Source organism: Chiloscyllium punctatum, chromosome 12 (genome assembly GCF_047496795.1).
Source record: "Chiloscyllium punctatum isolate Juve2018m chromosome 12, sChiPun1.3, whole genome shotgun sequence".
NCBI classification, from domain to species: domain Eukaryota; kingdom Metazoa; phylum Chordata; class Chondrichthyes; order Orectolobiformes; family Hemiscylliidae; genus Chiloscyllium; species Chiloscyllium punctatum.
In genome coordinates, this window is record NC_092750.1 from 56,021,556 (window position 1) to 56,048,665 (window position 27,110).

The window sequence follows — 27,110 nt, forward strand, 5'->3', positions numbered from 1 at the left end:
TGTTGCTGAGATTAATATATTTGCGTGAGTACAGACCTGACTAACAGAAATTGGAGTCTGGATAAACAGGTCATTTTCAGGATGTCAGGCTGTAACTAGTTGAGTGCGGCAGTGATCTGTACTGGGAATTCAATTGTGTAATCTTTTTAATGACCTCATTGAAAAAGACAGTGTGATCCTCATTGATACAAAGCACTGTAGGTGTGGTCTTATGAACACTGTAGGTGTAGTCTTTTTACAGCTATAGCGAGACTTATATGCTTTTGTTTATACACCCTTCGCAATAAAGACGAACATCCTTCTAAATCATTTGCTGCAACTGTCTTATTAACTTTGGTGTATGAACTTTTACCTGAACAAAATTCCTTTTGTACCACAGCGTTCTGTGGTCTCTTCATTTAAATAATTATTTGAAGATATGAAGATGGGTCAGAAGACAAGTAATTAGGAGGACAATCGGTGGGGGGGAGGGGGGGGGGGGAGAAAGGAGGAGACAAGAGAGATGCTGAGATGGGAAAAAATTAGGGTGAGTTGGACCTGGCAAGATATTCCCATCACCTCTCAATTGGAGAGGAGTGGGAAACCAGGATGATCTATCTGTATACAAACACAAAGTTGCACCCAAAAAGACTGTAAAAGGATACAGATAGGATAAGTCCATGGGCAAACATTTGCTGGCTTGGATATAATGTTGGAAACTGTATTCCACAGGAAAAATTGAAAAGGAAATTATTATTGAATGGAGAGAGACTGTGAAATGCAGCAGTGTCAAAGGATCTGGATGTCTTTGTGCTGACAACATAAAAGGTCAGCATTCAGGTGCAGCAAATTATTAGAAAGCCATATGGAAAAGTAGCCTTTAATGCAAGGTAAGTGCAACAGAAAAGCACAGTCTTACTACAACTATGTCTGGCATTTGTGAGATCACAACTGGAATACAGAAGTTAATTTTGGTCGCCTTATTCATAAGTGGATCCGATTACACTTTAGAAAAGATTCACAAATGAATTCCTTTGGTTAAGGATCATCAGTCAGGATAGGTTCAAATCAGTCTTAGACATAATGCACAACAGAGCAAGCATGAAACCTACACCAGCTATTCCTGCTCTTATTTCTTAAGATAACTGAGGAATGTGATTTAGTCTGGAGTTCACTGTTTATTTAGGAGCTTTCCACATTTGCACATATAGTGAGGGAGCTAGAAACAACTAATGAGAATAACAGAACTTCTTCAACCTTAATCAAAACTGCATCAGACCATTTCAAATTCAACATTATATCACCAAATTCACCTTTCGTTTCACTAACAGCACACCTCTCTGTCATTGCCTCTACTCCAACTTGTTTGCTGCTGGTTCCCTTATCCACATCTACATTACCGTTAAACTAGTCTGCTCTAAAGCTAATGGTTGATCTTCCATTTCTCATTCTGTCTAGATGACCTCCCTTATAGCTCTGATACTCATATCTCAGTTTGCACAAAGTGCTGTCCATACACCACCTCTGTGCTTGCTTCCACTCTGGCAACACTTTGATTTTAAAATTCTCATCCATGTTTTAAAATCTGCTTGCGTCTTGCGTCTTGCGTCTCCACTTCTGAAGTCTTCAGCTCTCTGATTCTGGGCTCTTGTGCACTTCCAATCTTTATTGCTCCACTACTGGTGACCAGATTTTCAGATGATTGCAACCTCAGGTCAGAAATCCTTCCTCAAGCCATTTTGCACTCTCTTATTCAGAACATTCCTTTCAACCAACCTCTTCCACTTCCTGATCTCCCTTATGTGGACTGGTGTCAAATTTTGTATAATATTTCCATGAAGCACCTTGAGGTAATGAACAACGTGAAAGTCTTTTTTTTAAGTTATTGCTTTAGCGGTTTTAAATATTTTAACACTGGAAATATGTAGAAAAGGAAGGAAGAATATTGAGAACACCAGGGTCTGTGAACATATGGATCAGAATACATGCCATGTTAGATGGAGGAAAGGTTACTGATGAAGTTGTAATCATTGAGCAATTTGATTATCCTACCTTCCTTAATCATTATGTTTTATGTACAACAAGAAAGGCTGCTCTGCCTCATCTTGGTCTGGATAATTAAGCAGGACATGCAAATTACTTGAAGCAAGAACATTTCAGAAATAATGGCCACAACCTAATTAGGTTTGCACTGAAAATAAATGAACCCAACAACCTTTGGACTACCAATTAGCCTAATTAAATGGCATAAAAGTGGGGTTGATGCAGATTAATTATTGAAGGAATGACACACTCAACAGTAGATCACTGGTGAGGTATACTCAAGCATGAGATTAATGAGGTATAGCATAGAATAAAAATATCATCATAAAAGGTGAATATAAAAATGGCAGATTAAAAAAAAACATTTTGTTACACAAGTTCCAAAAGAAGACAATAGGTTCATTAAAGAAAACATAAATAGGTTAATAAAAATAGGAATAGCATGTCTTTTTCTAAGCACAAAGAATTAAGTAATTAGTTGAAGAAATACGGAGCCATTTACAGATGAAGGAGTCATCTTGTACTTGAATTGTGGAAGTATTTCCTCTGTCTTTACAAGCCAAAGTGAAAAAAATGAAACAGGACAATTGGAAAGGTGAGAAAAGTGATGTGTTTGCAAACGAAAACCATTCCAAAAACAAGTCCACAGGGTAAAATAGCACATGTCCCAAACACTGTATGGGTTAACTGAGACACAACCCATACTTTGTGAACATTGTGGAAAGATTAATTGTCCAAAAGAAGGTAAAGTATAACAAGCTATGCATACTTGTTCACAAAAGAAGCACTTCAAACCAAAACCACCCTTCCCCTTTTTTTAAGTTGCGATTATTAAATATGAAAGCTTGGATTGAAATGCAATCATGTACAAATGTCCTTTCTGACTTGCTGTAGTCATGTAACCTCTGCCATGAAGAACACTCATGAAGGCAGACATCTTAAAACCAGTTGGAATAAAGACATAGTCCAAGCAATATTGCCCTGCTAGAACTTGTAACATAATCTTTACTCTTGCTGATATCTCCGCTCAAGAGAAGGAGCCCACCACTGCCAATATGCAAAACTCTGCCAGGTTACAGCAGGCATTCACTGCACTACCCAAGTACAGATAAACTTGGCAGATGTTTCCTGAACTATTCCAAACAAATTTGCTGAAAACAATTCTCAAAGATCCCAAATTATAGGTCCAGGCAATGTAGAACGCAGGTAAGTTGGAGACAATGGATCACAAACACAAACAAGCATTCTCCTCCTTTAGTAATTTTGGGAGTTATTCCCACCAAAACTGACCCACCTAGGGTTGACAGGATTATGTTGGGAAGACATGGAAACTGAGTGAGTGCTGAGGCCTTTCCTCATGGTCAGTTATATGCAGATGACAAACCAGTTGGAAAATTTCTATTTCTGGGGTTAGGGAACCCAGTATTGGGTCCTTCCATGACAATTGCTCTTTTCTGTTGTAACTGAGATTCTGGATAGTCCACTGGGGAAAGTCCAGTTGTCAGAATTTCAAAAAGATGGATCAACGGAGATCTTGGATCAAAGCTGTTGCTATCTTAAATTAGAAGTAAAATGGTGATTGAAAGAAGCAAACTTAGTGAGATTCTGGATTATTCTGTGGTCCATTAGAAGCACATTAGAGATAGATATAGAACAGAATTTACCAATTAGTTCAGTGTTGGGACTCCTACATTTGGTTGGGAGGAGGTGAGGCCACATTCAAACATTTATACCTATTTCAGTGCAGTGAATGAATGCAGCATTGTTGGAGTGGCCTTTTTCCATTAAACAGGCATCCTATCAAGTCTCCTGTCAGCTACTGTTCTACAGAAAACACAGTTGTTCCAGTCTCATGTTGTTTGCTCATACCCTCTAATCCAGGCAGCATCCTGGTAACCCCTTCTACAACCTCTCCAAAAACTCCGCATTCTTCCTATAATGTAGCAAACAGAATTAAATGCAAATGTGGCATATCTTATAAAGTTGCAACATGTCATCCTGACTCTTGTACTCAATTCGGAGAAAGTGAGGACTGCAGATACTGGAGTACCAGAGTTGAAAAATGTGGTGCTGGAAAAACACAGCAGGCCAGGCAGCATCTGAGGAGCAGGAGAATCGACGTTTCGGGCATAAGCCCTTCTTCAGGAATGAGGCTGGTGTGCCAAGTGGGCTGAGATAAAAGGTAGGGGGGAGGGAATTTGGGGGAGGGGCACTGGGAATACAATAGGTGGAAGGAGGTGAGGGTGATAGGCTGGAGAGGGGGTGGGGGCAGAGAGGTCGGGAAGAAGATTGCAGGGCAAGAGGGCAGTGCTGAATCCGAGGGTTGGGACTGAGATAAGGTGGGGGGAGGGGAAAATGAGGAAGCTGGAGAAATCTACATTCATCCCGTGTGGTTGGAGGATTCCTAGGCGGGAGATGAGGCACTCTTCCTCCAGGTGTCGTGTGGCCAGGGTCTGGCAATGGAGGAGGCCAAGGACCTGCATGTCCTTGGTGGAGTGGGAGGGGGAGTTCAACTGTTCAGTCACGGGATGGTTGGGTTGGTTGGTCCGGGTGTCCCAGAGGTGTTCTCTGAAACATTCCACAAGTAGGCGGCCTGTCTCCCCAGTGTAGAGGAGACCACATCAGGTGCAGCGGATACAGTAAATGATGTGTGTGGAGGTGCAGGTGAATTTGTGACGGATATGGAAGGGTCCATTGGGGCCTTGGAGGGAGGTGAGGGGGGAGGTGTGGGTGCAAGTTTTGCACTTCTTGCGGTTGCAGGGAAAGGTGCCGGGAGTGGAGATTGGGTTGGTGGGGGATGTGGACCTGACGAAGGAGTCGCGGAGGGAGTTCTCTCTCCTGAATGCTGATAGGGGTGGAGAGGGAAATATATCCCTGGTGGTGGTGTCTGGAGATGGCGGAAATGACGGAGGATGATACGATGTATCTGGAGGTTGGTGGGGTGGAAGGTGAGGACCAGTGGGGTTCTGTCCTGGTGGTAATTGGAGGGGGCGGGTTTCAAGGGCAGAGGTGCGGGAATGGAGGAGATGCATTGGAGAGCATCGTCGGAGGGAAAATTGCGGTCTTTGAAGAAGGAGGCCATTTGAGTTGTTCGGTCGTGGAATTGGTCCTCCTGGGAGCAGATGCGGCGGAGGCGGAGGAATTGGGAATATGGGATGGCATTTTTATAGGGGGTAGGGTGGGAGGAGGTATAATCTAGGTAGCTGTGGGAGTTGGTCAGTTTGTAGTAAATATCTGTGTTGAGTCAGTCGCCCGAGATAGAAATAGAGTGTTCTAGGAAGGGGAGAAAGTAGTCTGAGATGGTCCAAGTAAATTTGAGGTCAGGGTGGAAGGTGTTAGTAAAGTGGATGAACTGTTCAACCTCCTCGTGGGAGCACGAGGTAGCGCCAATACAATCATTGATGTAGCGGAGGAAAAGGTGGGGGGTGGTGCCAGTGTAGCTGCGGAAGATGGACTGTTCCACATATCCTACAAAGAGGCAGGCATAGCTGGGGCCCATGCGGGTGCCCATGGCTCCTCCTTTGGTTTGGAGGAAGTGGGAGGATTGGAAGGAGTTGTTGTTAAGAGTGAGGACCAGTTTATCAGTCAAAGGAGGGTGTCAGTGGAAGCGTACTGGTTGGGTCGGCGAGAGAGGAAGTGGAGGGCTTGGAGGCCTTCGTGATGGGGGATGGAAGTGTATAGGGCCTGGATGTCCATTGTGAAGATAAGGCATTGGGGTCCGGGAAAGCGAAAATCATGGAGGAGGTGGAGGGCGTGGGTGGTGTCCCTAATGTAGGTGGGGAGTTCTTGGACTAAGGGGGACAGGACAGTGTCGAGGTATGCAGAGGTGAGTTCGGTGGGGCAGGAGCCGGCTGAGACAATGGGTCGGCCGGGGCAGTCAGGTTTGTGGATTTTGGGCAGGAGGTAGAAACGGGCGGTGCGGGGTTGTGGGACTATGAGGTTGGAGGCAGTGGATGGGTGATCTCCTGAGGTGATGAGATTATGGATGGTCTGGGAGATGATGGTTTGGTGGTGTGAGTTGGGGTCATGGTCAAGGGAGTAGTAGGAGCAGGTGTCCGCGAGTTGGCGTCTAGCTTCAGTGGTGTAAAGATCGGTGCGCCAAATACCACTGCGCCTCCCTTGTCTGCCGGTTTGATGGTGAGGTTGGGGTTGGAGCGGAGGGAGTGGAGGGCTGCACGTTGTGAGGGTGAGAGGTTGGAGTGGGTGAGAGGGGTGGACAGGTTGAGGCGGTCAATGTCGCGGCGGCAGTTGGATATGAAGAGATCGAGGGCGGGTAAGAGACCTTGTAATCAATTCCCCAATTAATAAAGGGAAGCATTCCATGTGCTTTCTTTACCACCCTATCTACTTCTGTGACCACTTTCAGAGAGGTATGAACTTGATCCACAAGATCCCTTTCAGCATCAATGCTATTCAACATCCTGCCATTAACTGTATACATTTCCTTAACATTTGGTCTCCCACGGTATAGTGACACACACTATCCTGATTAAATTCCAACTGCCATTTCTCCACCCACATCTGCAATTGATCTATATTCCACTCTATCCTTTGATAATCATCTACACTATCCACAACCTTTATGTCTTCTGCAAACTTACTAACCCAATCATCAACATTTTCAACCAACTATATATTATATATATATATGCATATTTTTAAGTATGGATCCCGACAGGACACCTCTAGTTATGGACTGCCTGAAAAACATCCTTCCACCACTACCCTCTGCTTTCTAAGGGCAAGCCAATTCTGAATCCAAGCCACCAAGTCGCTATTGTGATCTTCTAGATGAGCCCACCATGAGAGACCCTGTTAAAACCCTCCTAAAATTCATGTAGGCAACATCCACTGCTCTACCCTCATTGATCACCTTTGTCACATCCCCAAATCGATTCAATCAATCAATTTAATAAGATAAAACCTGCCCCCGCACAAGCCATGCTAATTGTGCCTAATAAAGCCATACTTTCCCAAATGCCTCTAAATCCTATCCCTAAAAGTCCTCTCGATAGCTTCCCAACCATCATTGAGAGACTCACAGGGATTATCCCTATTTTCCTTTTATGAATCGAGGAACAACATTAGCTATTCATCCGTCCTCCAGGATCTCTCCAGTGGCTCGTGAGAATATAAAGATATTGGTCAAGGCCCCAGCAATCTCCTCTCTTGCCTCTCTCAATAACCTTAGGTAGATACTATGGGGGACTGGGGACTCATGCACCTTACTGTTCTTCAAGAGGCTTGACACCACTTCTTTCTTGAGTTCACAATGCCTTAGCATATTAGCATGCTCCACACGAATCTCACTATCCTTCATATCTTTCTCTTGAATGAATACCAATGCGAAATACTCATTTAGAATCTTGCTCACATCCTCTGCCTCCAAGCACAAGTTCCCTCTTTTATCCTTGAGTGATCCTATCTTCTGTCTTGTTATGCTATTTTTTTTATCTATGTGTAGAATGCCTTGGGATTCTCTTTAACCCTACTTGTCATAGTCATTTCATGCTGTCTTGCTCTCCTAATTCCCTGCTTAAGTTCTTCCAGGCTTTCTTTATATACCTCACAGGCCCTATCCAATATTAGCTTCCCAACCTTAAATATGCTTCTTTTCTCCTTTTGACTAAATTCACAACCCCCCTTGTTATCCAAAGGGCTCTTACTTTGCCATTCTTGTCCTTAACTGGAACATTACGGACCTGAACTCAGACCAACAGGTCTTCAAACAACTCTCACATGTCAAATCTGGATTTGCCCAATAACTCCTCCCAATTAACACTTCCTAGGTCCTGCCAAATACTGATTTCAAAAATACTTTAATGACTGAGAGTCCATTTAAACATCCTGAGACAACAGCAAGTGCTTGATAGTTACAAGTCCTTTATTCCTTCAAATTAAACATTGATATGTAAAAAATGCTCAATACAGAAAAGGTTAATGGAGAACCTGATAGATGGTTTCAAAGTGAGGAAATGTTAAGAGGGTTACTTAAGTAAAACCGAGTTCTACTCAGTGAATCAGTAATAAAGGGAGTTGGGATTATCTCAATAAAACTGGAAAATATACAACCTTTCTTTTCATGTAGAGTTTGCAGAACACAGCATATATCACAATAGATTTAGTTGAACATACAAGCAATAATGTCATTAAGAAGGGAACTGGATAAGCATTTGGAAAGAAAGTGCATTAAAAGATTTGAGGCATAGATGAAATTGAAATTGAATAAACCATTTCAACTTAATTACTAGAGCTACAGTGGGTAAATCACAATGTGCAAATTCAATTACGCCTCAAAAATGAATGACCACAAAATATTCACTGTCAGGAATAAATAAGCATAACTTTTCCATTTGCAGTTAAATGCATTCTTTGAGCAAGATTCATGGCACCTGGTCTACCATGGCTAACAGTGACTTTGCACATAGAAATCTTCCACTCTTCAACTCATTAATAACACAACCCATTAGTAATACAACCCAATACAACTCAAAAGGCAACATGGTGGCTCAGTGGTTAGCACTGCCACCAAACAGCATCAGCGACCCGGGATCGATTCCAGCCTCGGGCTTTGTGGAGTTTGCACATTCTCCTCATGACTGCATGGGTTTCCTTTGGGTGCTCCGGTTTCCTCCCACAATCCATACATGTGCAGGTTAGGTGAATTGGCCATGCTAAATTGCCCATAGTACTCAGGGATGTAGAGGTTAGATGCATGAGTCAGGGGTAAATGTAAGGGAATGGGTTTGGATGGGATACTGTTCAGAGGGTCGTTGTGGACTTGTTGGGCGGAAGGGCCTGTTTCCACACAGTAGGGATTCTAATTCTAGTCAAATTTTGACAACTTTCAATGCCTGTCTCACAAAATCACAAGCAAAAGAGGCAGAATTGCTCACCACTGCCAGGACCATCCACTCTCATGGGCTGCTGGTGCTCTCTTTAAAGCTTAGCTGGCATGGCCCAGCAGATGACACATTTTAGTGATGATGATGGCCTATTGCTTCTTTAATTAGTGTCTGCATTCTCTTTGAGAATTCAGGACAATGACAGTTTAGTCTTTTGATCCTGGGTCTCTTCCTTCTTCTCTGCCCCACTGGTGGACCCTCACCTGTTGCTTCTCCCTGTCAAGACTGAGAGGTACAGGAGATTGTGATTCTTGCTGATGACATTGGAATTGCTTCTCCTTCAACTCTATCATCCACACTGAAGCAAAACCATGAGAGTACTAGTCACACAATGCCCAAATCAACTAAGGAAGGTCAGAAAGCTAACAATTCTATTGGAGAAAGTCCTGAGCTCTCACGTGGCATCAGTCCCTCACATAGTGTGGTCTAGGAGCCTCTCAAGAAAGTCATTGAGATTTCTCCATGGTGAACTTGGAGGTACATCACCCTATCCAAACATATGTTACACAACTAAATCCATCTTGCTAATTCATGGGTGTAGAATTCAGCTTTTAAACCCTCCTGACAGTTCTCTCAGACCCGGAATACCAGAAAAAAGGTAGCTACGCACATCACAAACTTTCATATCTACAGTTCAATGTGTGAATATGGCAGCTCCAATGTTCAGTTTTCTAATTTCGCAATGGAATGTGCTTTTTCTATGAAAATAATTATGTTTATCTAATTACATTTATGTGAGATGACAAAGAGATAATTAGTGAGCATAATGTAATAATCTTTATTGCTTGAGGCCATAGAAATTATCTACTAATGAGTGCAATTTGAAGCCAGATGGGTGGCATTGTCAAATCACTGCTGGCAGAATTAATGCGATCGCCACCACAAAAGCCAGAAATTTCAGCAACTTTCACTGCATCCACAAAACAAGAGGGCCACAAACATGTGCAGATAGCGGTGGAGTCGGGCCTTTGAGCCTGGGGCTCATCTGCACCATCCACTTTTCTTTTCATTTTTTTTTCTATTTTTTCTCCCTCTTCTCTTGTTTTTCCTCTTATTCTACATACCTCTTTGTGCAGAGCTCAGTCGCAGTGACAGCATCGGTGGTGGTGAATGGCCCCGGGAAGCATGGACCAGAGCAGGCCTAGAAGCATGGACTGGAGTGGGCCCAGAAGGGGAGACCGGAGCAGGCGCGGAAGCAGACACTGGAGCAGGCGCGGAAGTGCAGACTGGAGCGGGCCCGGAAGTGCGGACCAGAGCGGGCCTGGAACCGGGGACTTGTGGCGGTGGAAGTGAGTTTGGGTTCCCAGAGGTTTCTGCATGGTGGAGGCAGTTCTAGCTTTGACTCATAGCTACTGCAGCAGTGACAAAGTTTGGGCTCCTGGAAGCATCTACATCCAACGCAGGTTAATGAAGGTAGTGGCAAAGGTGAGATTGGGCCCAGTATGACACCGGGCAGTGGCTGTATTTGTGAGGTGGGCGGGAAATGGACTCATGGTGGCATCAGTCAAGTCGGGGCTGGTGCAGAACCCACAGCATTGGTGGCAACTGGATTGAAGTCACGATTCAGTGCTTCACGGGAAATGTGGAAAACATTTTCTTGATGTTGAGTTACTGATTGTTTTCATTCCCACAAGATTTTTCCAAAATTCTTGCTGTTGCCCATACTACACCAAGGAAGGGATAATTCTACCCACAATGCAACTTTTATGTGTCGCATCAGAACAAGCAAAGCAGAGTTCATCCTCATGAATAGGATCAACAGCTCTGGTGATACAGCAGTCTCCGAATGTTACACTAAACTGGCATTTTACAATTTCTGTTGCAGTGCCAAGATTACATTTGGCCACATGCCTCTTGTTCAGAATAAATGCCAGCAAGTTGATTCTTGCAGTACACACTGGGGGCTAATTAGGAATTTGGGACTCCAATCTTCTACTTAAACCTATCTGATGCATGGGATTATTCCTGCATCCTAAGCTGTGTGAAAGACAATCTGATAGTCAACACTCACTTCATAAAAAGCATCTGTATTGTGACTGTGAAAAGAATCCATTATGAACTATCAATAATCAAAATTTACTTGTGCTAGAATACAAATATGGATGACTAAATTGTTGTATTTTTTGAATTTGACATTTATGTGAACAAAAATCAGGAAAAAGCTTTACCCTGCCATAGCTGATGAAGTTCCGAGGAAATATGTAAAAAATTGGGAATTAACGTTAAAAATTGCTCAAAATATTAAAATAGGACCTACAAGAAACACAGAAAAATAAACTCAACTATTTACAGGTCAGGACCCTAATTTTTAAACTTTGATAGAAAAACCTCCAGTGAATAAAACGTGTACTAGGCAAAGGAATTCCTGCTTATGTGGTGCATTTTTACTCAGCTCACAGCTAATTCTAAAGTACTAAAAATGAAATAAATGTGGGATCACTGTACACTCATTGTTGTTTTTCCCAGATACACCAATAAAACGTCATAGATAGCCAATCTCCAGTATATCCAGATTGAAAATGTGTCTAGAGCATTGCTTTGTATTTCTACATTTATGCATAGCATTCAATATGCATACTGATATATATGTTCCGTGTGCATACCATATAGTCTCAATGAGGCTAAAAAAATGTAATAAATTTATTCCTGCATTCCCCAAATGCATTTCAAAGTGATCAGTTTTGGTGATACTTTAATATGAATGTAACTGAAATTCTTAAAAACATAATAATTAACTTCATTTACTCTTATTCTGATAATGAACAGACTCCGAAAAAAAACAGCCAATTACACATAATTATTTTCATGGTTAAGATAATTTAGACCTGGCTTCAATTATTTTCCACCAGTTAAAATTATCACATTATTAACTATAGGCCCAATCAATCCCTAAAATGGTAAACATGACAGCTGCAAAAGTCTTTAAAATATTTAGATGTTTTACAGTTAAGTCTCTGCTGTAACAGTATAACAATCAGCATGAGATTATACATAGTTAATAAATAAAACATTTTTTTGCATGAAACCTCAAACGACGGAAAGTTAACAGTCCCAACTGCTAAGCCAGCCAGTGCTTGCTTATTGACTACAGTGTTATTTCTAGCTGACAATCATTCAGACAAGCTAATGACTTTAATATTCTTTACAATTCTGAGCATTTTTACATTTCATATTTATTACTATGACTCCATAATTCACATTATCCGGTTTATCGAAATTTCTAAACAATGAATCAAAATGGAATACTGATGAGCAAACCACAATGTAACCCATCACCTTGCAATTCCCTAAAGCTCAGTCTTCCCTCTTCAAACCTTCCTCTGCTAATTAGCCTTTATTCAGTATAATTTCAGTTAGTTTAAAATCAATGCCAAATTCTGTCCTATCTACAATGATTCTGTGGTGCCTTGTATGCTCTTGATTCTCTTAAATTATCTGAAAAATACAGTTTCAAACGGAAAAGTATGACCATAATATTACTGTTGATTAATTCGCCCACTGTTGCAGATGTCAAGAGTTTACTGAAATTAGGCTGCTTTGGTTTTTGAAACAAATAATGTTGCTTATAAAATTGCCATTCCCCTTCTTGAAAAAAGACTTAAGCACGTTTGTGTGGAAAGTATACAATTTTATTCTTGGCAAATAAAACATTGTTCAAGTTATTTCTCAAGAAAACCACTGAGATCAACTAAAGGTGAAGGTAAGGATAGTACAGACCATACTTCTCATATCGTTATCAATGGGCCCAGTCCATTTCAGAACGATGAAGGCATGGTGGCTCATGGTTAGCAGTGCTGCTAGGAACCTGGGTTTGACTCCACCTTTGGTTGACTTTGTGCAGTTTGCACATTCTCCCTTTGGCTGCATGACTTTCTTCCAGATACCCTGGTTTCCTCCCACAAAGCTGTGCAGGTTCAGTAGATTGGCCTTGGTAAATTACCTGTAGTGTAGTGTCTTGGGATATGTAGGGATATGTAGCCATGAGAAATGCAGAGACAGGGTGAGGAGGTGGTGGGATGGTCTTCCGATATATACTTGATGGGCTGAATAGCCTGTTTTTGGCACTGTAGGGATTCTTGGATTTAGTTTTGGTACTGATCTCAGCTACACTGCTGTTGGTTAAAATGAAAACAATTTCATTAGGCAGCTCTCCTGTCCTACTCCAGAAAGGAATTATTGATGCCCTGTGAACAATTCACAAACCTTCTGTTCACCTTTCCATATTGTTACCAACACTCACACTCACCCATATCTCACCAGAATCTAAGATTAACTTCCTTTCAAGTAACAGTTAGTGATTACCAAAATGTGAAATGTCACTTTTTTTTTGCCTGAGTATCATGCTATAAAACGATCTGAATTCTTGTATTACTGAATGATTTTCTCCTGCCGCTTAGTTTTATGTTTTGTTCTGATCATGATTTATTGCGAAGCATCTGTATGTTGAGTTTCAACAATCTCCATTAGAATACAGAGAAATGAACACAAGTTACAACATGCAAAGAGACCATTCGAGCCAGCAAGCTCCTGTCCACATTTGTCTTCCACCTAAGTACATATTCTCGTCACACTTTCCACTTTGGTCTCAGATTGCTTCAAATCACTTGCTTCATTTACCGATTTACTCCTATATATTGAAATATATCTGCCTGAACTGTTGCTTCTGGAAGTGAACGATGGGAACCATGATGTGGAGGTGCGGTGTTGGCCATGAGCAGGAAGGAAGATTTGTAAAGATCATTTATTTTTACTGAAAAGGAATAAAAGAGCAATTTGGCACACAAGATTAAACTAAGATCAGAAAAATTTATAGAAGTAGAGAATTTGATTCCAGGAGCCAATTGAAATATAAGATATACCAGCTGCATTGAGGAAACTGTTTCCTTTCTGGTACAGAGAGTTGTAATACTATGAATTCACTTACAGAGACAGAAGTCAAATGTCACCAGGTTATAGTCAAACTGGTTTATCTGAAATCACAAGCTCTTGAAGCTCTGCTCCTCCATCAGGTGACTTCTGACTTTGTCTACCCAGTACCTCCGTATCATGACAGTTCAGGCAGATACATTCCAACGTACTGGAGTAAATTGGTAGGGTGAATGAAGGAAATGTGATTTGAAGTGATCTGGGAATAAAGGGGAAAATGTAATTAGAAATATGTACTTTGGTGGAAGGTAAATGTGGACAGGCTCAAATGGTCCCTTTGCATGTTATATCCATTTCTACATAGTTTAATGGAGATTGCTGAAAGTCAACATATAGATGCTTTTCAGTGAAGGAATTAAACCATTTCAGTATTATCCTCACTATTAAACACAAATAATCAAATCTTTCATTTTCTGTCCCCCAGCCACAAGCCTCAACATAGTATTGGTATTGAGCATATTTCCACAATTGTACAAGTAGAAATATGTTGCTCTCTACTCTGTACTTCACATTATTTCTTAACAATTATACACTCCAATTGTTTGCACTGGAAAGACAGAGCCTGAGGAACAACCTGGTGGACGTATACAAAATTATAATAGGGATAGACAGACTGGATAATCAGGGGCTTTTTCTCAGGGTGGAAAGGTCAACTATGAGAGGACACAAGTTCAAGGTGAGAGGGGGAAAGTTTAGAGGATAAGTGTGGGGAAACCTTTTCAGAAAGAGTGTGTTGGGTGCCCGGGAAGCGCGGCCAGTGGAAGTGGTGGAAGCAGGCACATCAGCAACATTTAAGGTTTATCTTGATAGACACATGAACAAGAGGTGAACAGAGAAATAGAAACCGGATATGGGCAAAAAGTATCAGATCTAAATAAGGAATAGAAATCAACACAGGCTTGATGGGTATGTTCCTACACTGTATTCTATTACATAGCAGTAAGTTCAACATTTACACATTTTATGAGTACAGGTGCCAGATCTGCCTTCACAGAATCCTACAAGTCACGTTCCTCTCCCAGCAAATGCTTAGCTTTCTATTGTTAAAATACATTAACATGAGCCAAAAAAAATCCTTCTTCTGAAGTGAAAACGTCAAATAGATGTGCTTCAACCGAACAATTCAGGACAATTTAGAAAGTTCACAGCATGATTCATTGCCAATGCAGATTTTGTTGATTTTAGGTGGGAAGCAATGTGGGGAGGTGGGAAGCAATGTGGGGAGGTGGGAAGCAGTGACTACCAAATTCCTGTCTTCCTATCCCATTTATCATGCTGCGACAATACTGGACCACATACACAGGCAGTTTTGCTTGAACAAAATCCAAATAACTATCTCTCATCCGAAAACACATTATTTATTTTGAAGACCTTGATGCTTCTACAATGTAAAAAATTTTAAAAGTCAATAATATGCCTTATTTTGTTAGTGCAGTCACTTTATGGCTGTGACATCTTTAACAAACAATAGCCAAATGGACACAAATTGCTGTCAAGTCAAGGCCAAGCAATGCTTATCTTTTCTCAGTGTGAACACACACATATCCAGCTCAATAAATTGGTACACCCAACAGCAGGGAAATTACATCGCCAGATTGTTTGCACAAACATAACGTAATGGTCCTAGCAACAAAAATGAGCCAATATAAACAGGCAGTGAATCGTGATGAAGCCTGTTTGACCCAAATTGAAACAATTAATGTGTATTCTGCCCAGTCACATTGCAAAACATGCCCAGGACTTTCTGCTTGTAGTCAGCCATGTAAATCATCTATTTGTTAAGTTTGAGGAAAAACAAAGGACACCTCACAAACATTTCTAGACAAAGTTTCATGTAACTTTGATTTATCCTACACAAGGTTTAGTAAGCATGTTGGTCACTGAGTAATATTAAGTAGATGGGTGCAACTCCACTAGCATGCAGGAAGCTTGACAACATCCAGGACAGAGCAGCCCACTTGATTGGCACCACATCCGCAAAGGTTCACTCCCTCCACCATCGACACTCAGTTGCAGCAGTGTGTACAATCAATGAGATGCGGTGCAGCAATTTACCAAGGCTCCGTGGACAGCACTTTCAATACCCATGACTACTGCCATCAGGAACAGAGGTCTCCAGTCTTTTTAAGGAAAGTGATGTACTCTCCAAAGTAAACTCTGGGGAGGAAACCCGCAATTTAATCTGACTGCCCAACACCAACATTGTTAGTGCAGTCTCTGTCAACAAGTGGGAAACAGAAAGCTTCCCAATCAAATCCAGAGTCAGGTAGAGCTGCGCTCTCTCTCCTGCAGGTCAAGGCACACCTGTATATGGTTACTATCACTGTTTTCTGCTCAGATTCGCTGCCAGTGCCCAGAGCATCTGTAACCAGTGCTAACGGGCCTCAGGAACCAAGTTAAATTGAGGCAAGAGCAAAGCCCTGTTCTGAGGTAACTGGGCCAATTAATCCTTTACCGTCTTCACCGTCAGGTCAGATTACCCAAAGTTGGGGATATGGTTCAGGGCACAGGGGCTGGGGTGGGTGCCAAAACTTGAGAGGAGCATATTGCCAAAGCAAGGCAAACATTAGGCAGGTGAGAACACCACTCCCTCTCCATTGTGGGTAAAAATCTGATCATCAGATGGGAGGCACCCTCAGCATTGCTGTGTATGTGGCATAAATCTGGCCAAATCCCTGAGCCTTCACCACAGCGATCACCTGAGCCATTTTCCACTTCAGCTGGAGATCAAAGATGGACCACGTCTACAAGGACACCACTTACAAAAGCTTTAGATAAGGGGAGGAAAAACGTATCAAATACTGCCCTCAACCTGATGAGCACCTTTGGGTGTGGCTGCATCAAGCTTTGCATCAATCCTCGGTACACAAACACCAAGTTTTCCTATGAACTGAGGTTCAACATGTCCGTGGTGTCATGAAGGATGGGTCTCACCTCATTACTGCAGCACACTGCACTTAATTGGACCATTCTGTATCACTGTCCCTCATGAAAAAATTTGCAAAGGAAAACAGCTGCGACCACAGGAGACATCGACAAGTTGGTCAGATGGGCAAATATGGAAGATGCATTTTAATGCAGAGAAATGTGATGGAATACATTAGCAGAAGAAACATGGAGAGACGTGTAAGTTCAATGGTACAACTTTGAGAAGAGTACAGGAGTGCAGAGACCTCGGGGTTCAAGTACATAATTCTCTAAAGGTGGCCAGATAGGCTGCAACAGTTGGTAAGAAAGCTTAGAGGATCCTTGGGTTTCTAAATAGAGAAAGGGAGTATAAAAGCAAGGAAATGATGCAAAACCTCTATAAATCACTGGTCAGATCATTTGGAATATTGTGTTCAGTCCTAAGCACTTCATTTTGGGAAGGAATTTAAGGCCTTTGTGAGAGTGCAATGAAGATTTATGAGAGTGATATGAGGAATGAGGGATTTTATCCACAAGGAAAGATCAGAGAAATTCATCTTTGGGAGTAGAGAAGCTTAAGAGGTCGCCTTACTGAAGTGTTCAAAATTATTGATAGAATAACGAGGATATTCAGTTTCCACCAGCTGCTATGTCAGGAACTAAGATATCACAATTTCAAGTTTGTCAGCAAGAGAACGTAGAGTGAGATGAAGAGAAACTTCTTTACTCAGAGATTTTAAGATTTGGAATGTGTTGTCTGGGAGAGTGGAGGAGGTGGATTCAAGAGGAGGCTTCAAAGGAAAGTGGGATATCTGTTTGAAATGGATGAATTTAGAGAGCTATGGAGGCAGGGAGTAGATGGGTAGCTCTTACAGGTGCCTGTACAGACATAATGAGCCAATCTTTCTATACTATAAAATTCTATGATTTTATGGAAGCCATAAAAACAGCCATACATGTAAAGGCAGAAATGCTATAATTTGCTTCATTGGATCACACAGTCTCATGTCTTATAATGTATTTTGTGAGTTCGTGTGCAGTACTGATTGCAGCCATAGATACTTTCTTTTTCATTTCCTGGAGTCTATTGTCTTTTGCAATGACTTGTAATTAAACCAAGAATCCACCTAAAGAACAACATTTGCCTTTGGACTACATGGAGAATATTATCTGCAAACAGACACTATCCATTTCCTATCTTTTGTGCATGTGTGGGATGAATATCACACCACAATGTCACCTACTGTTTCAGAAAGTGCAATACTGTGCACTGGAAATATCATGGGCTGTTCACCATTCACTCCTGCCCACTCTTAAAAGATTCTACAAGATACTCATCCAATTAGTAATTATGAGACAAAAAGGATTGAGTGAAAAAAAAACACTTAAACATCTTCTCCCTGTGTGCATTTTAAACAGTCCAACACTTTACAGTATTTAGGAGGACACAAATATTCCCCAACAAATTTAATAGTGTAATGTCATAAGTTGCTGAAATGACGTTCAGCCTGCCACAAAGTATCAACTATAAAAATTATAAACCTAGCCAAAAGCCAGGTTAAATACTAAGTCAACAAAAAAATGGAAAATCCACCTTTCATGCATCATTACAACAGAATGTAATACCATGTCAAAAATGTTATTTCCCACTCGGAAAACCTGGTTAGTCATCATTTTTACTGCTGAGTTTGAATAATCTGAAACAACATCACTTGGTTAATTGTTGATTCATATCCATTTGAGACTTGAATTGCATATCAAAGTGGTTTTGAGAACTACATTTGAAAGAGTTACCATTGTCTGTAGCCTTTTGTCTTTTTTTTCCTGCAAGAGTGGTAACCATTATAGAAATTCTAATTAAATGCAGGTAATATATGGTCCTATTGCAAACTGGCTAGTTATCTCCTCCCAAATAATTGCTTTCTGTATAAAGTTTTACTTTCTCAAAGTCATAAATGAACTGTTAAGAACAACATGAATTATAATCAATTTTTACAATTCAATTTTTAAGACACAATATGTATTACGGTAATCTTTGAGACTTGAAAGTGCTCCGTCAGTGTTATATCGTTAGTTGACTTGCTTCACTATGTAATGGTGAGCTAACAGTTTCCATTAAAATCTATTGCCAGAAGTACAAAATATCAGATGTGTAAATCAACAGCTTTCAAGCTACAAGTAATAACTTTGAACTTGCCTTTAATCTGGTGGAAGAAAATTAGACAGAACAACAGACTGACTTCTTCGTATAAACTTTCTTCTGAAAGCTCCTCTTAAAGTCAGTCCAATTTTTAAAAAAATATTGGGAGGACAGTTTGTTCAAATCTTCACAATGATTTACTTTTATTTATTTTTCAGGGGACACAGTGCAGTAGTAATGTCACTGGGCTAGTAATCCAGTTCTCCAATCTAAAGTTCAGGGAGATCGGCTCAAATCTCACCTCGGCAGAGGGTAAAATTGTATTTCCATAAAAATATAATCTCGAAAAGCTAGCCTAATAGTGGCCATGTAACCACCACTGATTATCATAAAAACCAATGTCCTTTGGAAGAAAACCTGCCATCCTTACCTGCTCTGACCTATTCTTTAGTGCACTATTAAATGGTCAAACAAAACACTCAGTTTTATCACTCCATTACAAAGTCTAAAGAAAGAAATAAAACCAGACACCAGCATCAACCTATGCAATGAAAACAATGAAGGAAAACTCTCATGTGATGTGTCAAAACTGGGGGAGTTGTCAGCTAGTACAGCCTGATACAGTCACAGATTCATATCCAACACACAACTTCTCAGACACCTCCATCACCATCTCTGGATATGTCCTATTCAAATGGCAGGACAGACCCAGGACACAACTGTCCAGGGGGTCCTCAGCATCAACTTCTGACCCCATGATGTCTCATGCTATCAAGTCAAACAGGCACAAGGACACCTCCTGCTGATTACCATAGATCACCTCTCTCCCAATTCCGGTTGATGAATCAGCACTCCTCCATGCTGCACACTTTGAGGAAGCTTTGATGATGGCAAGGGCACATATTGTACCCTGGATGAGGGACTTCAATGCCCATTACCAAGACTGACTTGGTTGCACCAAGCTGGCCAAGTCCTAAAGGACATATCTGCTAGACTGATTCTGCCATGAGGATACAAACATGAGGAAAAAAAATCTACGTGCCCTTGTCCTCACCAAATCTGTCACAGATGCATCCATCCATGACAGTATCTGTAGGAGTGAATACGATGCGTTCCTTGTGGAGACTAAGTCCCATTTTCACAATGAGGATATGTTTCATTGCGTTGTGTGGAGCTTTTACTGTGCCAAAATGGGACAGACTTCCAACAGATCTAGCAGCACAAGACTGGGCATCCATGTGGTGTTGTGGACCATCAACAGCAGCACAATTGTATTAAATCACAAGCAGTAGTCTCATTGCTTGCCATATCTCCTGAATGCCAGAAGAAAACAGGACAAGGCCCATTCAGCCAAATATCTGCCTCCACTTGATAAATTGCAAAGTAATGGTAGGAGCGGTGCTTTCAAGCTGTACTGACAAGAGAATAAATTGCTTACATCTGCTCAGTTTGATTCTGCCAGGGCCAATTAGTTCTTGAGCTCATTACAGCATTGGTCCAAACATGGGCTGAAGAGATGAATCCAACATTCAAATGAATATGGCATCAAGACACCCTAGCAAAACTGGAGTCAATGGGAATCAGGTGAAAACACTCTGCAGGTTGAAGTTATAAATGCCATAAATGAAGACCATTGTGGTCATGTCAGCACCAGGATATCTCTGCAGGAGTACCTCAGGGTAGTGTCCTGGGCCCAACCATCTTCAGCTGCTTCATCAAGGATCTTCCCTCCATGATAAGGTCAGAACTGGGATGTTCGCTGATGATCGCATAATGTTCAGTATCATTTATGACATGCAGGTGCAGCAGATGGTTCAGAAAGCAAATCGTAAGTTGCTTTTCATAGTGAGAGGATTCCGGTGCAGAAACAGGAATATTTTGTTGCATTTGTACAGAGTCCTGGTGAGACCACACCTAGAGTATTGTATGCAGCTCTAGTCTCTTTATCTCAAGATGACTGTTCTGGCTATAATGTACCAGTCTGATGCCTGGGATGGCAGGACTAACATATGGAGAAAGATTAGAACAGTTAGGACAACATTCACTGGAGTGTGGAAAAATGAGTGAGGACATCATAGAAACTACTGAAGCTGTCCACAACAGAAATCTATGAAATTCAAACCAGACTGGACAGGGATAATTCAGGAAGGAAGTTCTAATGACCAGGGAGTTGACAACCAGGTGTCACAATCTAAGGATATTTGGGTAAGCCATTTTGAACCATTTCTTCATCCAGAGAGTGGTGAGCCTGTAGAATGTTCTGCTACTGAAAGTGGTTAAGGCCAAAATATTAAATATTTTCAAGTAGTAGTTAAATACAGTTAAGTTCTTTGGCTGAAGGTATCAAAGGTTATGGGGGAAAAGCAGGAATAGGATACTGAGTGGGATGATCAGCCATGAACATGTTGAACAATAGAGCAGGTTCAAAGGGCCGAGTAGCCAGGCCTACTCCTGCTTCTATTTTTGACGTTTCAATGTTACCTCAAATACTAAAGCAGCCTATGTCCAAATGTGACAAAATCTGGCTAATATCCAGGTTTGTGATGGTAAGCAAGTAATATTTGCTTGACAGTTCACAGGGCAATTAGGGATAGGCAATAAATGGTGGCCTGCCCATATCCCATGAATGAAGAACGCAAACAAATCAAATACATATATAAAACCTAAAGTGTAATAAATCAATTTCAGAATTATGCAATATTGTCATGGAGGACCAAAGGTGATCATATCCTCTTTATTATGCAATTGATAATAAAGGTAGAACTATTTAAGATCCTTTTATTATTGGATAAAATACTGAATATGTAGTTTATAGCCACCTCGGTCATGATTCATCCATTTTGAACAGCTCGATGCACAACACAGGAAATTTAATTTACACATGTCATATCCAAGCTTATGGTCATATCTTAAAATGCAATAAACTACTATAACTGGTGATAATGTGATCATGCTCACATTCCAAGTTGGAAAAGCAATCTGATTTATCAATTTAAGAAGCTTACCATTTTGAAATAAAAGCTTTCAGTCTTCTATTGTTAAATATTTTGGTTCCATTCAAATAAATAAAAACCATTTCAAATCCCATAAACATGATTTAACTGAAGAAGCTGTTACACTCCTGTATACCTCAAATCTGTGTTGTCATGAAACTGATTTTTAAAAAAATGGACTTCTCATTTTTAAATGCCACTGTCTGATTTTAATAACAAGACTTCCATGGAATGAAATCATTTTACAAAAGGGGGAATACACTGATGTAAACAGGCCACAACAATCAACCGAACGACAAGTTTGCAAAGCTTCATGGAATCATTATCTGTATTCCATCTGAATGCTGTCAGAAGAAGCTAAAACATGTTTACCAATTCCAGCATGAAAAGGTTTTTTTTTCATTCACACTTGTATGATAAGTTTTACACATTGGAGTTGAAAACCTTCATCTAAGATTATCACGCTTTGAAACAATGAACTCAGCAATGAAAATGCTCATGCAGTTATATCTACCTGTGTTTTTAATTCCAAGGACTGCCTTTGACCAAGCAGGGAAATGGAGTTTTGACTGCAGAATGGAAACCAGGTGGAGAAAGTACTCTCTCTCAACGTCTCGGGAAGATAAAGTACCCAATGAAAATACTGATGACAATCAAAAAAAGAAAGATTTACAATTATCACTATTACTGATAAATCAAAACACCAACTCAGGTTCTTAGATTGAAATATGATACCTCAAGATCATAGCTGAAAAATGTGTTGCTGGAAAAGCGCAGCAGGTCAGGCAGCATCCAAGGAACAGGAGAATCGATGTTTCGGGCATAAGCCCTTCTTCAGGAATGAGGAAGGTGTGCCAAGCAGGCTAAGATAAAAGGTAGGGAGGAGGGAATTGGGGGAGAGGCATTGGGAATGTGATAGGTGGAAGGAGGTGAAGGTGAGGGTGATAGGCCGGAGAGGGGGGTGGGGGGCGGAGAGGTCGGGAAGAAGATTGCAGATCACGAAGGCGGTGCTGAGCCCGAGGGTTGGGACTGGGATAAAGGGGGGGGTGGGGGGGGGGGGGGGAAGAGGGGAAATTGAGGAAGTTGGAGAAATCTCCCTCTACCTTATCTCAGTCCCAACCCTCGGACTCAGCACCGTCTTCTTGACCTGCAATCTTCTTCCTGACCTCTCCGCCCCCACCCCTTCTCCGGCCTATCACCCTCACCTTCACCTCCTTCCACCTATCACATTCCCAACGCCTCTCCCCCAAGTCCCTCCTTCCTACCTTTTATCTTAGCCTGCTTGGCACACCTTCCTCATTCCTGAAGAAGGGCTTATGCCCGAAACATCGATTCTCCTGATCCTTGGATGCTGCCTGACCTGCTGCGCTTTTCCAGCAACACATTTTTCAGCTCTGATCTCCAGCATCTGCAGTCCTCACTTTCTCCTATATCAAGAGCATCCTGAAGACTTGAAACTGCCGATTCCTTTAAGTTCTTTTCTATTCTGAATACTACCCATTTTTGATGTTATACCTGTATGTATGCATGCTTGATGTCTATTATTTTTTCTCAGCATTAACAGATAATTAAATTCAGCTTTTCTTCACTCAAGTAAACCTTGTAATTGGCTTGTTACTTCTATGATGTAAATCAGTTAACTATGTTTGAATTCAAAAAAGACATGGCCTCACATTCAATTCATAAATTGAGACTCTTATGGTGCAGTGGTAAGATCTCTGCCTCTGAGTTGGGAGGTCTGGGTTCAAGTCTGACATGCTCCTTCAGGGTATCATAACTTCTCTGCTGGCTGACTAGAAAATATCCCAACAAATCTTTGTTGCAACGAACCAGCAAGGTTTGAAAACAATACACCAATTTACCACTCACACCTTGTCATAACTGATTGCATTTTAAATTACACAGACACGCTTGTTAGCAATACTTCTCAACAATTATAGACAAAATGTCTAATGAAAATGGAGCACGGATAAAGTTATTCAGAAATTGCAACACAATTTCCCATTATTACATGGCAACATCCTGGAGACAGTAAAATCTATAACCGATAAACATTTTAATAAATTGCATTATTCAAGTATCCCTTCAAACAGGCAGGCATGGATAACACATGGCTTAAGATCTGTTCAATTAATATTCTGCTCATAACTGGTGCTGTCGTCTTTTTCCTCTGTAAACAATATTCTCATTATTAAAAGTAAAATTAGCATCAAGGAATAACAGAGTTGACCACCTTCAGTCAAATATCGAATGAATTGCTCACAAAGTGAAATCACACTGATTCAAGTGTTGTCACAAGGGTCAAACATCCAGATGCAGACACAATAAAAAAAACTCCACAGTTCTCAAACTTTGATAGATTACTGGTTGTGACAGTAATTAGAAAATCAGTTTGATTTTGGCTCCTTTTTGCAAAAGCGTGCTGGAAATTTGAAAACAAGGAAAATAAAATGTTAGAAAAATTCAGCAGTTCAGGCAACATTTAAGATAACCAGAGAAAATGGGTCTTGTCAATGACCTTGCATCAAAACTATCTGTCCTTTTCCATGGTTTGAGAACAATAGTTAGTTTGAACCTCCTGTCTGGTATTAAGGGGGTCCTGAGAAGTGCCATCATTTGCCAGCTCCAGAGTAAAAGATCCCAGAACACTGTCTCAAAAGAACTGTAGGAATGCTATCTAGCATCCTGATCAATATTTATTCTTCAATCAATCTACAACGCAAGTTATCTGGTCATCACATTGCTGTTTTTAAAAGTTTCCATATTCTAATTATTCACGTTTCCTAGTTTCTCAGTGACGACACTTCAAAAGGACTTCATTAGGCAGAGAGCACTTGGAGACATCCCATGGTCATGAAAAGTGCTCACCAAATACAAATTTTTGTTTTGTCTTTTTGACTTTTTTCCACATTTCACTGTCGAGGAAAAAAACTGAAATAACCCCACTGAACAAGAATGACATTAAATGGTGATAACAAATAGTGGAGATCACAGTGGGTCAGATAGCGGCGAGAGAGAGAGCAAGCTAATGGTTCAAGTCTAGATGAGATGAAAAGCCATCTTGACTCAAAACATTAGCTTGCTCTCTCTCCACGAATGCTGTCTGATACACTGATCTTCACCATTTGTTGTTTTCAGTAGATTCCGGCATCTGCACTAATTTGTTTCTGCTCCACCATTCAACGGTAACGCAAATAAGAGTAGTTACAATCATACGTTTAGAAGGTTGTTTTGTTTTTGGACTATGTTATAGAGTCATAGCCTTGTACAGCATGGTAACAGACCTTTCAATCCAACTTGTCCATGATGACCAGATATCCTAATTGAGCTAGTCCCATTTGATAGCATTTGGCCCATATCTCCCCAAACCCTTCCTATGTATATACCCATCCAGATATCTTTTAAAGTTTGCAATTGTAACAGCCTCCACTACCCCCACTAACAGCTCATTCCATACATGCAACACCCTCTGCATGAAAAGGTTGCCCTTCGTATTCCTTATAAATCTTTCCCTTCTCAATTTAAACTTATGCCCTCTAGTTTTGGACTCCCCCACCCCAGAAAAAAAAGGTTGTCTATTTACCCTCCTAACCATGCCCCTAAATGATTTTATAAACCTCAATATGGTCACCATCAGCTTCTGACACTCCACGGACATTAGCGCCAGCCTATTCAGCCTCTCCCGATAGCTCAAATTATCTTTGAAGAAAACTGAAACATATTGGGTGATCTCAACCTTCTAGAAGTCCATCTGACAGCAAGCCCGGGTGGGTTTGTTCCTTAGAGATTAAGTGGGACATCGATTGTTTCCTTGGACGTAAGGTGCCAGAGGTTCACAATCCAGCAAACAGTATTCTAAAGTAGACTGAGTCACTAAAGTCCAAGGAAAATGTTGAGTATCCAATTGCCTGCCATTTCAACCATTGTGTTCTCCCACCCAACATTTCTGTTGCAGTGTTCCAGCGAAACTCAGTGCAAGGTGGAAGAACAACACCTCATTTTCCATTGGGGACTTACAGCCTCTTGGATTTAATATCGAGTCCACTAACTTTAGAGCCTGAATTTGTCCTACCATGTTTTAAACCCCTCCCCACTGTCCTGTTATAACGAGTTGCTTTTAACACCGTCACCCATTCTCATGTACCCCTGCGCCTATTAATCACATTCCATGAGTTGCATTCAGCACAGCTCCTCCATTATCTCCTTGTTCACCACTCATTTCATATGAGTCTGTCTCTCTCTCTCTCTCTCTCTCTCTCTGTGGGCTCCATCACCACATATTTGCTCACCTCTCTCCTTCTGCCTCACTTTGCCCCATCTTCAGCTTCATCATAAATCTTCTGTTTCCCCAGCCACTAACAGTTCACCAGACTCAAACATTAACTCTCTTTGCTTCCCACAGATGCTGCCAGACCTGTCCAATTACTCCAGCAAAGGAACTTTTTCTTTCAGATCTCCAGCATTCGCACTACTCTGTTTTACTCAAGTGTTGAGAATGTTAGCTTGTCAACAGCTGAGCAGAAAACCATCATTTTCTTTCAAGACAAAAGAAAGTTGAATTCTCAAGGATAATAGAGTAATATTGCAACCGGAATACAAGGTGTATATGATTTAAAGTGCCTTGGAAATAGATTTTGAGATAAGTTCTTTTTAAAAAAAATAATCACCAAATCCAGATAAAGTCGGCTTGCCAAGATCCTGGAAAGGGCAAACTGTCATAAACAGCAAGATTACCACAGAGGAATGCGAGTGGGGTTACACGCAGATGTAAAAGGACAAATTTATGAAAGGAGTTCAAATAAGGCTGGACGATTTGCCTAACTCGAGCTCGAGGAAGAATCTCTGAGCTAGCGATAGGAGACACCTTAGAGATTAAAAGACCGAAGGCTGAAGAAGTGAAAGAAAAGCAAAAAGAAAACTTCTTGGGAGCTAAGTACTTCTGATATTACAGGAAGAATGTGGGTGCTTTGGAGATGGTGCAGAACAGTCTACCACAATGATGCCTAGATTGGAGTGTATTAGCTACAAGGAGAGGTTAGACAAACCGGAGTCATTTTCACCAGAGTATCGGAGGCTATGGGGCAATCTGATACAAGTATATAAAACTTGGAGAGGCATGGATAGGGTGGATAATCAAAGTAGTTTTCCCAGGGTAGAAATAACAAATAGTAGGGGGCATTGGTTTAAAGTGAGGGGGGAAATATTTAAAGGAGATGT

The 27,110-nt window shown here is 41.1% G+C and overlaps 1 protein-coding gene across 9 annotated transcripts in view; it reads right to left on the bottom strand.

The window, feature by feature from the left end:
- Window positions 1-27,110, bottom strand: part of chl1b (cell adhesion molecule L1-like b) — an 885,223-nt gene that overhangs the window by 643,448 nt on the left and 214,665 nt on the right. Inside the window, exon 1 of one of the 9 annotated variants that reach the window (XM_072582618.1) lies at window positions 9,992-10,008. The exons of the other annotated variants lie outside the window; for them this stretch is intronic. The gene's annotated coding sequence lies outside the window, so the exon portion shown is untranslated. Of the gene's footprint in view, window positions 1-9,991; window positions 10,009-27,110 lie in introns of those variants that run through there. 9 annotated transcript variants of the gene reach the window in all.